General features: G+C 46.9%; 1 protein-coding gene and 1 non-coding gene across 2 annotated transcripts in view; one reads left to right on the top strand and one right to left on the bottom strand.

Moving 5' to 3' along the window:
* The window catches only part of LOC130493380 (zinc finger protein 271-like), a 96796-nt gene that overhangs the window by 9592 nt on the left and 73398 nt on the right, over positions 1 to 13806 (bottom strand). The gene's annotated exons all lie outside the window — the stretch shown is intronic.
* On the top strand, positions 3461 to 3651 carry LOC130493616 (U2 spliceosomal RNA). The gene has a single exon (XR_008933992.1). It is a non-coding gene; the product is annotated as a U2 spliceosomal RNA (small nuclear RNA).

Genomic DNA, 13806 nt, shown 5'->3' with positions numbered 1-13806 from the left:
TCTCTCTCACATACACCCCCCTTGGTGGAGCAGGTGTAACTTGCCGAAGGGGGTTCCCGCACTTTGTATTCCCAGCGATGTATTAAGAGTTTGAAAATGTTATAAAAAACATCGCTTTAACAGGGTTTTTTGGATACTATGGCTTATAAACGGTTGGGAGACGTCTTCACAGCTCAAGGGGCCAGACAAAGTGCAAACAGTATTTTTTAAAACGTTTTCAAACTCTTAATACATCGGTGGGAACGCATAGAAAGTGCGAACCGTATTTTTTAAAACGTTTTCAAACTCTTAATACATCGGTGGGAACGCATAGAAAGTGCGAACCGTATTTTTTATAACGTTTTCAAACTCTTAATACATTGGTGGGAACGCATAGAAAGCGCGAACCGTATTTTTTAAAACGTTTTCAAACTCTTAATACATCGGTGGGAACGCATAGAAAGTGCGAACCGTATTTTTTAAAACGTTTTCAAACTCTTAATACATCGGTGGGAACGCATAGAAAGTGCGAACCGTATTTTTTAAAACGTTTTCAAACTCTTAATACATCGGTGGGAACGCATAGAAAGTGCGAACCGTATTTTTTAAAACGTTTTCAAACTCTTAATGCATCGGTGGGAACGCATAGAAAGTGCGAACCGTATTTTTTAAAACGTTTTTAAACTCTTAATACATCGGTGGGAACGCATAGAAAGTGCGAACCGTATTTTTTAAAACGTTTTCAAACTCTTAATACAGCGGTGGGAACGCATAGAAAGCGCGAACCGTATTTTTTAAAACGTTTTCAAACTCTTAATGCATCGGTGGGAACGCATAGAAAGTGCGAACTGTATTTTTTATAACGTTTTCAAACTCTTAATACAGCGGTGGGAACGCATAGAAAGTGCGAACCGTATTTTTTAAAACGTTTTCAAACTCTTCAAGACTAACAAAAATATTTTCTGGTAGGGTATGAGCTTTCGTGAGCCACAGAAATCCTGGATGCACAGCTCACGAAAGCTCCTACCCTGCCAGAAAATATTTTTGTTAGTCTTGAAGGTGCTCCTGGACTCTTGCCCTTTTCTACTACTGCAGACAGACGAACACGGCGACCCCCTGGGAATTATCTTCAAACTCTTAATACATCGCTGGGAATACGAGTGTGGTAACCCCCGAAATTCAACCGAAGAAAACTACTTCCCACTGTGGCATCCCCATGCTGGGAGAAGCCTCACTTGTAGAATTTGCTGTAGAAAAGAGCAAGAGTCCAGTAGCACCTTAAAGACTAACAAAATTTCTGGCAGGGTAGGAGCTGTGAGCTGTGGCTCACAAAAGCTCAATACCCTGCCAGAAATTTTTATAGTCATTAAGGTGCTACTGGACTCTTGCTCTTTTCTACTGCTAGTGGCAGACTAGCATGGCTATCCATCGTGGTTGTATTGGCTGTTGGTAGGGTTGCCAACCTCCAGGTACCAGCTGGAGATCTCCTGCTATTACAACTGATCTCCAGCCGATAGAGATCAAGTCACCTGGAGGAAATGGCCGCTTTGGCAACTGGACTCTATGGCATCGAAGTCCCTCCCCAAACCCCACCCTCCTCTGGCTCCGCCCCAAAAATCCCCAGGTATTTCCCAGTCCGGAGCTGGCCACCCTATTGGATGCTGCGGTTGATTTCATGTACAGCTTCTGTCCTTTGATATATCTCAGCCTCTCTCCGTTCTTTACCAATATTTCCTTTTCTGACTTTAATCCCTTCTTCAGTTTTAATATCTGATATGTCCTCTACTTGAGGATTATATATCTCCAGGAATAGTGCACCTCCCTTGGGGAGAATATTTCTAGTTAAAAAACAGACCAGTGTTTCTTTTACCTTTTCCATGATCCCAGTATCATGGGAGTCACGCAAAAAACAATCATGCGAGGACAGGACACTTTGGAGGACATTGAGTCATAGGGTCGCCATGAGTCGGAAACGACTTGACAACACTTAACACACACAGTATCATGGGGCTATGCTGAACTGGATGGGCCATCCAGTTCAGCATAGCCCCATGATACTGTGTGTGTTAAGTGTTGTCAAGTCGTTAGCCCTGATCAGGTTAGCCCTGATCTCAGCAGATCTCAAAAGCTAAGCAAGGTATCCTAATCATGCCCGAAGCAGAATTGACCCACCTCTGGCACAGGGTGATTGGAAGAACACCAGGCTGGACGGTGACCCACACAGAGACACAGCAGGCAACCCATTGAGCACCCATTTAGGAACAGCTGCTAATGTTCCAGGAGGATTATTGGTTTGGCACCATCTGACATTTTCGGCATGGCTTCACCCGCCCCCCCAGCAGCCATTTGGGGCATGCCCCACCCCAGCAGTCATTTTGTGCTGGCTCCCATTGCCCTTTCTCAAAATTCTAAAAATGACCACATACTCATCAAGCTTAGGGATTCCTGATGTCCAGGCACTTTGGGTAGAATATAACCATGAATAGCAAGTCATGATTTGATGCTAGGGTTGCCAAACTCCAGGTACTAGCTAGAGATCTCCTACTATTACAACTGATCTCCAGCTGATAGAGATCAGTTCCCCTGGAGAAAATGGCCACTTCAGCAATTGGACTCTATGGCATTGAAGCCTCTCCCCTCCCCAAACCCCATCTTCCTCAGGCTCCGCCCTAAAAAACCCCAGGTATTTCCCAACCCGGAGCTGGCTACCCTATTTGATGCTATGGTTGATTTCATGTACAGCTTCTATCCTTTGATATACAGTATCTGTCCTTTGATAAGGTTAACTTAGGCGCCATCTGGATTTTTAAGGCTTTTAATTGGGGTTTTATTGTTTAATTTTTGAATTATTATTAATTTTGCTGTTAAGGCTTTGATATATTTTAAGTGATGTTACCCGCCTTGGCCGGGGAGGGCGGATTATAAAACAAACAAACAAACAAACAAACATCTTAGCCTCTCTCTGTTCTTTCCCAAGATTTCCTTTTCTGACTTTAATCTCTTCTTCCGGTCAAGAAAGCCCCTTTTGGAGGCGCTGTCTCTAGGGTCAACATCCTCCAGGTGAGGCCTGGAGAACTCCCAGAATGACAACTGAGCTCCAGATCAGTTCTCCAGATCAATGCCGAAACAGCAGCATCCGTCCATCAGTGGTGATGTTAAAGGGTTAACAGACCCACAGGACATCCTGGGAAAAGGGGCAGGGGTTATGCAGATCTCCCACCAATGGCTACCATATCAATGGCAAACAAAATCATGAAATTGACAAGGTGGAAAGAATCCACAAAATAGAGAACCTAGCTGCTGGGCAGGCGGCCAATTACCTGGCGGGTAGAAAGCATAGGATTTGGGGGATAGATTTGGAAGGAATGTGAAGCAGGCAGTTCTGGCTGTGGCGTTGGGCGCCTCCAAGGGCAGCACAGCTGACAGAAACCTGAAGGAGCATCAAGCTGATTCGAAAATCAGTTTCGAGACCACTTCCTTTATCGCTTCTCGGCCTATCGGCTAAGATCAAGTGTAGTGTCTGTTCTTATCAGTTTAATATCTGATATGTCCTCTATTTGAGGATTATCTATTAAATGGATTTTTGGAACTGGGAAATGGAATAGGGGCTTGCTCTAACCCTTCCACGCATTGACCTGGTATTGCAGTATCTCCAGGAACAGTGCACCTCCCTTGGGGAGAAATATTTCCAGTTAAAAAACAGATCAGTGTTTCTTTTACCTTTCCCATGAGCCCAGCATCATGGGGTATTCTGAACTGGATGGCCCAGGTTGGCCTGATCTCAGCAGATCTCAAAAGCTAAGCAAGGTAGCCTCTGGTGAGTACTTGGATGGGAGACCACCAAGGAAGTCTCAAGTTGCTACACAGAGGCAGGAAATGGCAAACCACCTCTTGTTCGTCTCTTGCCTTGAAGTAGGGTTGCCAATCTCCAGGTGGCGCCTGGAGATCTCCCGCTATTACAGTTGATCTCCAGACAATCAAGGTCAGTTCCCCTGGAGTAAGTGGCTGTTTTGCCGGGTGGACCACCCCTCCACTTAAACACAAAATCACTCACACGCCTCCCCCCTTTCTCCCAGTAATTTCCTGACAAACCTAAGGTCCCTGCGGGTTCAGCCAAACCTGATGGCTTATACCCTATGGCATTGAGGTCCCTCCCCTCCCCAACCCCACTCTCCACAGGCTCCACCCCCAAAATCTCCAGGTATTTCCCAACCCAAAGCTGGCAACCCTGCCTTGAAAGTGATTTGGCACTTTCCATAGCCACCAATATCACTGACCTCTCTATAACCTTCACCCTATTTAAGGACATATGTCCTTGGATTATCTCTTCTCTACTCAAATCCATCGCCTCTATTCTCTGTATGTGCCCTGCATTTTACAGATTTGATCATGGCCATATCTTGGATGCCAAATTGGCCTGCGCAAAACCCAGAAAATGTTTAAAAATCCATGGGACGCCTCTTATCGGGGTTGGCCAAATTGACACAAAACACTGTGCGGTCTTCTGAGCCCACCAGAACACTTCATCAGGCAGATGTTACAAAAAAAATTTTTTTAAAACAAACTTGTGTGCCATCCAGTCACAGCTGACTTATGGTGACCCTGTAGGGTTTTCAAGGCAACAGATGTTCAGAGGTGGTTTGCCATTGCCTGCCTCCTCGTGGGCTGAGGGAGTTCAGAGAGAACAGTGGCTGGCCCAAGGTCACCCAGCGGGTCTCATGGGGAGGAGTGGGGAATAGAACCCGGTTTTCCAGATTAGATTCTGCCACTCTTAACCACCATACACCACACTGACTCTTTAAACAAAAAAAAAACACTCGAGGGGAGGAGAAACCAGAAAATTTCCAGGTTATGATTAAGAGCCGGACTTGCCAGCCATTGATGTGCACCTGGTGTTAGGCTACAGCTAGGGATGCCAACCGCCAGGTACTAGCTGGAGATCTTCCACTATTATGACTGGTCTCCAGCCGATAGAGATCAATGAACCTGGGGGAAATGGCTGCTTTGGCAATTGGGCTCTATGGCATTGAAGTCCCTCCCCAAACACTGCCCTCCTCAGGCTTTGTCCCAAAAACCTCCTGCAGGGACTTGGCAACCCACAATTGAATTATGAGCACAGAGGATAGGAAACCACCTGCATTTCCCCTAACACAATGACATTTCAGGCATTTCCACACTCACCTTCATTGGGATCTTGACCGTTGTTTAAGGTTCCGACGCTCTTTGAGGAAGCAGCTATGAATTTCTACGAGGGAGAAGAAGACATCCCGTGAGTGACGCTCCGCCCGGAAGAAATGGGACTGGAACACCTCCATCTGAGTAAAAAATAAGAGCGTTTTTTGACACTGCTGCCTTGCCCTGGTTTTTCTCAGTTGCTCAGACAGCGTTTAAAACGAAAAGAGTGCTAAAAAGGAATGCACAGCGAAGCAGCCCCTTCACAGAGCTAATTTGATGTCGGAGATAAAGGCCTTTTATGCAGGGGCTGTTCTCAGCACGGTCCCCCTCCCACTATTGCAGGGCTTCATTCTGAGTATGCATGCATTTTCTGACCTTCAGAAATCCCCTCTCTCTCTGCTTTTTATGCATGGCTGTTTCCCTAACCACACTACTTGGGGTTTGATTTTCATTATGCATGCATTTTCCGACCTTCAGCCTCCCCCCACGTTTTCTGGATGCTGGCAGGGAGAGAGCGAGGTGATTTCTGAAGGTCAGAAAATGCATGCATAATGAAAACCAAGCCCCAAGTAGTGTGTGGGGGGGTGATGACGGGAGGGAAACAGCCCTACGTAAAAGGCCCTCCCCTCACATTCGCTCCACATTTTCTGGATGCTGTTTTTATCCTGAGTTTAAAGTCTGTCGTGATCCCAAGCCGGTCCTGTGCACAGAAGAAGCAGGGTTGGTTTTTCTATGCCGACTTTCTCTACCGCTTAAGGGAGACTCAAACCGGCTTCCAATCACCCTCCCTCCCCTTCCCCACAACAGACACCCTGTGAAGTAGGTGGGGCTGAGAGAATCTGACTAGCCCAAGGTCACCCAGCTGGCTTCATATGTGTGTGTGTGTGGGGGGGAATCCAGTTCACCGGATTAACCTCCGCCATTCATGTAGAGGAGTGAGGAATCAAACCCAGTTCTCCAGATCAGAGTCCATCGCTCCACCGCTCTTAACCACTACACCACCCTAGGTGATGTGAAAGACTTGTGCCTGAGACCCTGGAGAGCTGCTGCCAGTCTGAGTAGACTATACTGACTTTGATGGACCAGGGGTTTGAGTCAGTATAAGGCAGCTTCATGTGTTCAAACAGAGATTAGAACGAAGGTCCTGGCCTGTCAGCCAGGGCATCCATTCGGGCCCCGGATAAGCATATGTTTAGTATCAAAGCCACTTCCTTTCCCGTGGGAAGTTGAGGAATCAGTGTGAAGACCGGAGGCAGCGATCTCCACTTCAAAGTAAGCCTTCCAATGGTAAACTGCTATCTGCTCTTGAGGTGACAAATACTCTTCCTTTGATGAAACTTACCCTTTCATGTCCTACCAATGATGTAACCAAATGTATTGTACGTTCCCTATAAAGATGCCCTGTATTCCCCATACCTGCATTCTGACCTTAAGTTCGTTAGACCTACTGACCCGTTAGCTTTTCTTAATAAATCTTTAAACTCTCTGCAACGTCTGGAGTAAAGTTTATTGCTGAGACGCAATGGGGTACTGAAGCCTGACATGGCTTGACACTATAATCCAGGGGTCCCCAACCTTTTTGAGCCTGGGGGTGCCTTTGGAATTCATTTCGTGGGCACAGGAGATGGCGCTGTCTCCAAAATGCAGCTTACCTGCAGTCACACAGGGAAGATCCTTGTGATGTGGTGGCAGCTGCTGCCAAAGCAACACATCTGCACAGTCAATCAAATCCCCAATGGCGAATCAGAAGTCTTGCTTGGCAAAACTCCACCTGGCCCCGCCCACTTTCAAAAAACTTGGCAGGCAGCGGGAAAGGTATCATTGGGTACCATGTCACCCACAGGCAGCAATCTGCTGTAAACGCTACTTCATGCTGCCTTCGGGCAGTGAAATTGACTTCTACAATCCCTGAATAATTTGTCAGAAGTCTATCATGGTTAAGGATCCAAAACTTTTTGGTATTCTTGTATAGCCAAAATCTGTGGTTGTATAGCCAAAATCTGACAACCAAAAAAAGGTTGTCCCCTAGCCCCATAATTTGACTTTGAGGTGGCCTTCAGGGAGTCTTGGGAAGCAGGAAAGAGGCCCCCTGTTTCCAGAGTCTCTCCAAAGCCCACAATGAGTCAGACAGGAGCTCACCAGCGGCTCTCTTGCTGACGTATAATACAGTTATGGACCCTTCATAACCATTAAAGATGAGAGCACAGCCCTGGTGGGTCAGATTAAAGGGCTGCCAACCTCCAGGTACTTTAGCCAAATACTCAAAAAGTGCAATAAGCGTAAGCAAACATCACATAATATACAGTAACGATCAATCCAAGGTAAGTGCCTACAAGAGAGTAACAATCAATCCAAAGGTGAGCGTCTACAAAAGAGTAACAGTCACAGTCAATCCAGCTTGGAAGTCTTCAAAAGAAGAGAAGGTAAACAGGGATACGATCGTTCCAAGTCTTCCTCAGTCCCATTTAGTTTGAGCCTTAACACTTGTTTCAATGCAAGCTTTCAAAGCCAGTGGTAATAATCTCCCATAGGGATGAAGAAAAGAAGCATACCATGTAGAATTAATATTTCATATCTTATGATTTCCAAACAAGGATATTCATTCTCCAGTACATGGTTGCACAGACAAATTCAATAATTTACAAGGTTCCCAAATAGGATACAATGAGTCTTCCAAGCTGGATTGACTGTGACTGTTACTCTTTTGTAGACACTCACCTTTGGATTGATTGTTACTCTCTTGTAGACACTTACCTTGGATTGATAGTTACTGTATATTATGTGATGTTTGCTTATGCTTATTACACTTTTTGAGTATTTGGCTATAGTGATTTGTTCTGTACTTATTTTCTAACCGTAGGTACTAGTACAGAGGTGTTAATCTTTGATTACTTAACCTCCAGGTACTAACTGGCGATCTCCTGCTATTCCAACTGACCTCCAGCCGATTGAGATCAGTTCATCTGGAGAAAATGGCCGCTTTGGCCATCGGACTCTATGGCATTGAAGGTGGATTATATGGCATTATACCCCGCTGAAGTCCCTCCCCTCCCCAAATTCTGCCGCCCCCCCCAGGCTGCACCCCCAAAATCTCCAGGAAGTTTCTAACCTGGAGCTGGCAGAACCTAGGGGATTACCACACTTGTATTCCCAGCGATGTATCAAGAGTTTGAAAATGTTATAAAAAATACCGTTCGCACTTTCTATGTATTCCCACCGATGTATTAAGAGTTTGAAAACATTATAAAAAACACTGTTCGCACTTTGTTTGGCCCCTTGAGCTGCGAAGACGTCTTCCAACCATTTATGGGCTGATTTGGCATAAAGCACACCTTCATATTTGCCAATGGAATTCAAGGATACACTGCCCCTGAACCTGGAGGCTTAGGATTGCCCGGAAATCCTTGGATGTTTGGGGTGTGACGCCTGAGGAGGGAGGGGTTTCGAGAGAGCATAAAGCCATAGAGTCCACCTTCGAAAGCAGCCCTATTCTCCAACCCAGGGGTCTCAAAACTGCGGCTGCAGAGCCGCATGCGGCTCTTTGGCCCGTTGAGTGCGGCTCTCCGAACTTGGTTCAGAGCCCCTGCTCTTGCGCCCGCTCGCGTCAGCAGCCAGGCTGCGGAGCCGGCGCGCCTGAGAGAGAGAGAGTGGGTGAGCGGGCGCGCTGTCTCTCCCCCCCACCCGCCGTGGAGAATGGCCGGGTCCCCCTTTCCCTTGCCCTCAATGGTTGGGAGGCTAAAGCCTCCCGTCCCCTCTAGCCGAGCGATTGCTGGGCGGCTCGGCGGTTCCTGCCCCCCCCGCCTATCAGCTGTTGGGCGGGGCGGGCTTCCTTTGGTAGACCTGGCCTCCGGCTGAGTCCCATTGGGAGGCCGTGTCTACCCACTGGCTTTCTTGGCGGTAGACCTGGACTCCGAGGAGGGGGAAAAGTCCCCCTTCAGAGGCCAGGTCTACCCATTGGCTTCTATGGGCCTCCGGAGGCCAGGTCTACTGCCAAGAAACCCAATGGGTAGACCTGGCCTCCCAATGGGACTCAGCCGGAGGCCAGGTCTACCAATAGGCTTTTATGGCGGTAGACCAGGCCTCCAGACGAGGACTCCGGACGGGGAGGGGGAAATGGCAGGGACTTACAATTTAATTTTTTATCAATAAATAAGATTCCTATTAAGTATGATATCAAGTTTTATTCAGTGTACCTATAGTTTAATTAAAACTTAAAACTTTAATTAAAGTTTATTAAGTTAATAAACAGTGTACCTACCTATATAGTTTAAGTTTAAGAAATGTGGCTCTCAAAAGAAATCTCAATCGTTGTACTGTTGATATTTGGCTCTTTTGACTAATGAGTTTGCCGACCCCTGCTCCAACCGAACTGATCTCTGTTGACTCCCAGGAGCTTTGCAATCCCAGGAGCTTTCCAGTCACCAACTGGAGGCTGGCAACCCTAGAGGCTCCATTTCATCTTCTACCATAATGTTCATTTTACAATATTATAGCAGAAGAGGAAAAGCTGTAGTTCAAGTGCTCTTTTTGTAATTTTGGTATTTTTTTCCCCTTTTTAGTTATTTGTTTATGTGATTTATCATTTGTGATGTTTTCTTTTTTGGGGTTAAAATTAAAAAATTATTTATTATTAAAATTAATAAAAAATTATATTAAAAAAAAAAGAGAGGCTCCATGTCGCTTTCCTCGAGCGATTCCCTTCGCCCTCCGTGACTCGGGCTCGCCTGGCATGGCAGAAGGACACAAAGAAACAGCCGCCTTGCCTTTGAAAGGGGCGCCCGGCTCCGCAAGGAGAGCAAGGGGTTAAAGTCACCGACGCGCGGCTTCCTAGAGCAGCTGCAGATGCTCTGGGATGGGCAGAGGGGCGATCACTTCCTGCTCCGCCTACCGTGGGAAAGCAGGGTTTAAATTTCCCAGCCGCTGCCGCCGGATCTGGAGAGATTTTCTTTAAAGGGGGGGAAATCAGGTGAGTTGGGGGGAAATTTAATGTCCCTGTGGGAGGGGGCGGCTTTGTTGGTTTTTTCCTGCAAGAATGGGGCAGGCAGCAACTGCATAGGTAAAAGTCTCACTCCATCAGCGCTGATGCACTGTGCTGGGGGAAGCTGTGCCTGTTGGATCGCTGCCTGCTGTGGCTTTGGAAAATCCCCGATCAGACCAATCGCCTGTTTCCAACGGCAGCCAATCGGGTCCCTTCTTCTCTGCCCTGCCAAAGCAAAGCGGAGTCTCCTCCCGGATCTTCCCCCTGCATCAACTGGTGTTCAGGGGTATACTGTCTCTGAACATGGAGGTTCCATTAGCCATTATATCTGGCAGCTATGGATGGAGTAACCCTTGATGAATGTATCTTATTAGTCAGTGAGGTGTAGTGGTTAGAGAGCTACCCTGAGATTTCAAATCTCCACTCTGTCGTGATGCTGCCTGGGTGATTGAGGGTCAGTCATTCTTTCTCAGGCTTCCCTGCCTCACAGGGTTGTTGTGAGGATAAAATGGGTTGGACTAGATGACCCTGGTTGGCCCTTCCAACTCTATGATTCGATGAATGTATTAATTGCTAGTGTTTTAAACTGGATTTTAGACTGATTCAAAAATAAGAGTCCTTTGACCGATAAATCCTTTGGCTAATCTCAGATATGTGTGGGTTTATGGTACTTCGCACAGGTTCAGAAACATGTTTCGGGGGTGGTAATAGCCACCTAAATGTCCAAATGCTAAGATTTGTCAGAGGAAAACCTCTTTTCCACTGATCATCATCTTCCCTTCCAGACCACTTGCATGCCTGGAATCCGTGGAACATCATAGAAAGGCCTTTCCAATTGGTGGGATTATCTGATAATATCACATCTGGCCAGCTGTTGCCCAGAAAACAAAATGGCCACTGAGCAGCACGACGCTGTGCCTTTGAATCTCCAGCTGGTGGCTGGGGTACGGCCAGGGGTGAAAACGGAGACGCTAGACCGAGCGACCCTTGAAGTGGGGACTGAAAAAGACCTTCACGCAATGCAAGTTGCGAACATTGGGGAATTCTGGGAAAGAAACATACAGGACCACGTAAAACGGGAGAACGTGAGGCCGTGGGAAGCCCGGCTGCAGGAATTCCTCAAGGCGATGGAGCCCTCTCAATCAGAGGGGAGAAATCCACACCAGCCAGGGCTGACGGTAAGAGACGAGGCTCTGACTATTCCGTTCCCTTTTGGGAAATCGTCTGGCCCCATGTGGCACCCGAGAGGACGGATCCTGACCCAACACCTTCTGGGTCTCGGCAGAGAAACCCAACATGGGGACACCAGCCAAGAAGAGCGTGGGCAAGTGAAGGTAGAAATCCTGGAGGAAGAGGCCGTCAGTGCCGCAGCGCAATGCCGGCGCTTCCGGATGTACCGCTACCAGGAGGCCAAAGGCCCCCGAGAAGCTTGCGGCCGCCTCTGGGAACTTGGCCACCAGTGGCTCAAGCCGGAGCGACACACCAAGGAGAGGATCTTGGAGCTGGTCATCCTGGAACAGTTCCTGACGGTCCTGCCCCCGGAAATGCAGAGGCGGGTTCGGAAAGGTGGGCCGGAGACCTGTGCACAAGCGGTGGCCCTGGCTGAGGATTTCCTGCGGAGATGTTCGCCCGAGGAGAGGCGGGAAGAGCAGGTGAGCAGGCGTTTCATCCTTTCAGCCTCGACTGAGAGGGTGGAATCCTAATGTGGAGCACACCGCCTCAAGCGGCAGCATTTTTGGAATGATTCCCCCTTGTATATTTTGAAGTCTTCCTGCAAACCGAAAGCTAGCTTGTAGCCTAGTCCTTTTCTTGATGAGCTAGTTTCCTGTAAGCGGGGAGCTTTCCCCCCTACGCAGGGAGTATTCAGATTTGGTGTCTTACCTATTTTTAACCTGACCTTTCTCCATGGAGCTCAGGGCAGAACATGCTGTTCTCCTCTGCTTCATTGTTGCCTTACGGCAGGGGTGGGGAACCTTTTTCCTGCCAAGAGCCATTTGCACATTTATAACATCATTCGGGGGCCATTCCAGGTGTAGATCTCCTGGTGGGGGGAGAGAGGCTAGGGTTGCCAGGTCTCCAGCCACCACCTGGAGGTTAGTCAAAAAAGAGCAATCACTATGGCTATTTAAACAGAAACCAATGATAGCAATATATTATAAGCACAATTTCTTTTTAGTCTTTTGTTTCTTCACAAAGACATATAAACTTCACATATCAACGTATCCAACAAAATTCAGATTTCAAAACAACAATATCAAGACAGGCTTCCGGTAACTGCCCTGTTTCATACAAACTTTCATCAGTTGGTAAGTATTATTAGGTAAGTTTTATAGTTCATAAGAAGTAATCCTCTTTTTCTTCTTTTTCAGGTTTCTTACTGAAGAAGTGGTGAGGATTATCAATGCTCAATGGCCATCCCACGGTGCTTCCTTTCCTAAATAAAACATTAATCCAATATAGTATCATTGGATCTTATTAACAAATTAAAAAAAACATGCAGCATAACAAAAATACAAATCTACAATTCATATTACTTACACGTCTTATATTTTAGTCAGCACAACTCCATGAGTCAGTATATATATTCCATGATGGGATACAATGGGGAGAGTGGGTGCGAGATTTATAGAAAACGCCAATCTCGCACCCACTCTCCCCATTGTTTCCCATCATGGAATATATATACTGACTCATGGAGTTGTGCTGACTAAAATAAAAGACGTGGAAAGTTGTCTGTAAGCAATATGAATTGTATATTTGTATTTTCGTTATGCTGCATGTTTTTTTAATTTGTTAATAAGATCCAATGATACTATATTGGATTAATGTTTTATTTAGAAAAGGAAGCACCGTGGGATGGCTATTGAGCATTGATAATCCTCACCACTTCTTCAGTAAGAAACCTGAAAAAAGAAGAAAAAGAGGATTACTTCTTATGAACTATAAAACCTACCTAATAATACTTACCAACTGATGAAAGTTTGTATGAAACAGAACAGTTACTGGAAGCCTGTCTTGATATTGTTGTTTTGAAATCTGAATTTTGTTGGATACGTTGATATGTGAAGTTTATATGTCTTTGTGAAGAAACAAAAGACTAAAAAGAAATTGTGCTTATAATATATTGCTATCATTGGTTTCTGTTTAAATAGCCATAGTGATTGCTCTTTGCAATATATAGTTAGTCAACAATCCAAGAAAGCTTGTAATTTGTAACCACCTGGAGGTTGGCAACCCCAGGGGAAGCCATGCAGAGAATGCCTGGAGAGCGCCCCCGCTCCCCCGGTCCTCCCCCCTCCCAGGCAGGAGGGCAGCCAGTGGTGGGCCTGAGCAAACGAGGCGCCAGGGGGGCGCAGCCCGCAGCCAATCGGCAAGGGAGGAAGGAAGGAAAACAGAGAAAGAGGAAAAGGGAGAGAGGGAGAAAGAAATGGAAAGAGAGGGGGAAAGAAAAGGACGGAGGGAGACAGACAAAGAGACAGAAAGAGAGGGAGAGAGAAAAGCCTTCCCCCCCCCCACACACACACCTGCCAGCCCCACATGACCTGGCCCCAGGCTCCATGCCCTCCCCCCAAAAATCCACAAAAGGCCCCCCGAAGCCCAATCGGCTCCTGCACGCATGCTCTGCCGCCAGGAGCCGCGGGTCTCTTTCCCCCCCTCCCTCTCGCTGCTCAACA

This window comes from Euleptes europaea, chromosome 1 (assembly GCF_029931775.1).
Source record: "Euleptes europaea isolate rEulEur1 chromosome 1, rEulEur1.hap1, whole genome shotgun sequence".
In the NCBI taxonomy this organism is placed as follows: Eukaryota; Metazoa; Chordata; class Lepidosauria; order Squamata; family Sphaerodactylidae; genus Euleptes; species Euleptes europaea.
This window is presented reverse-complemented; position numbering and strand designations above follow the sequence as displayed.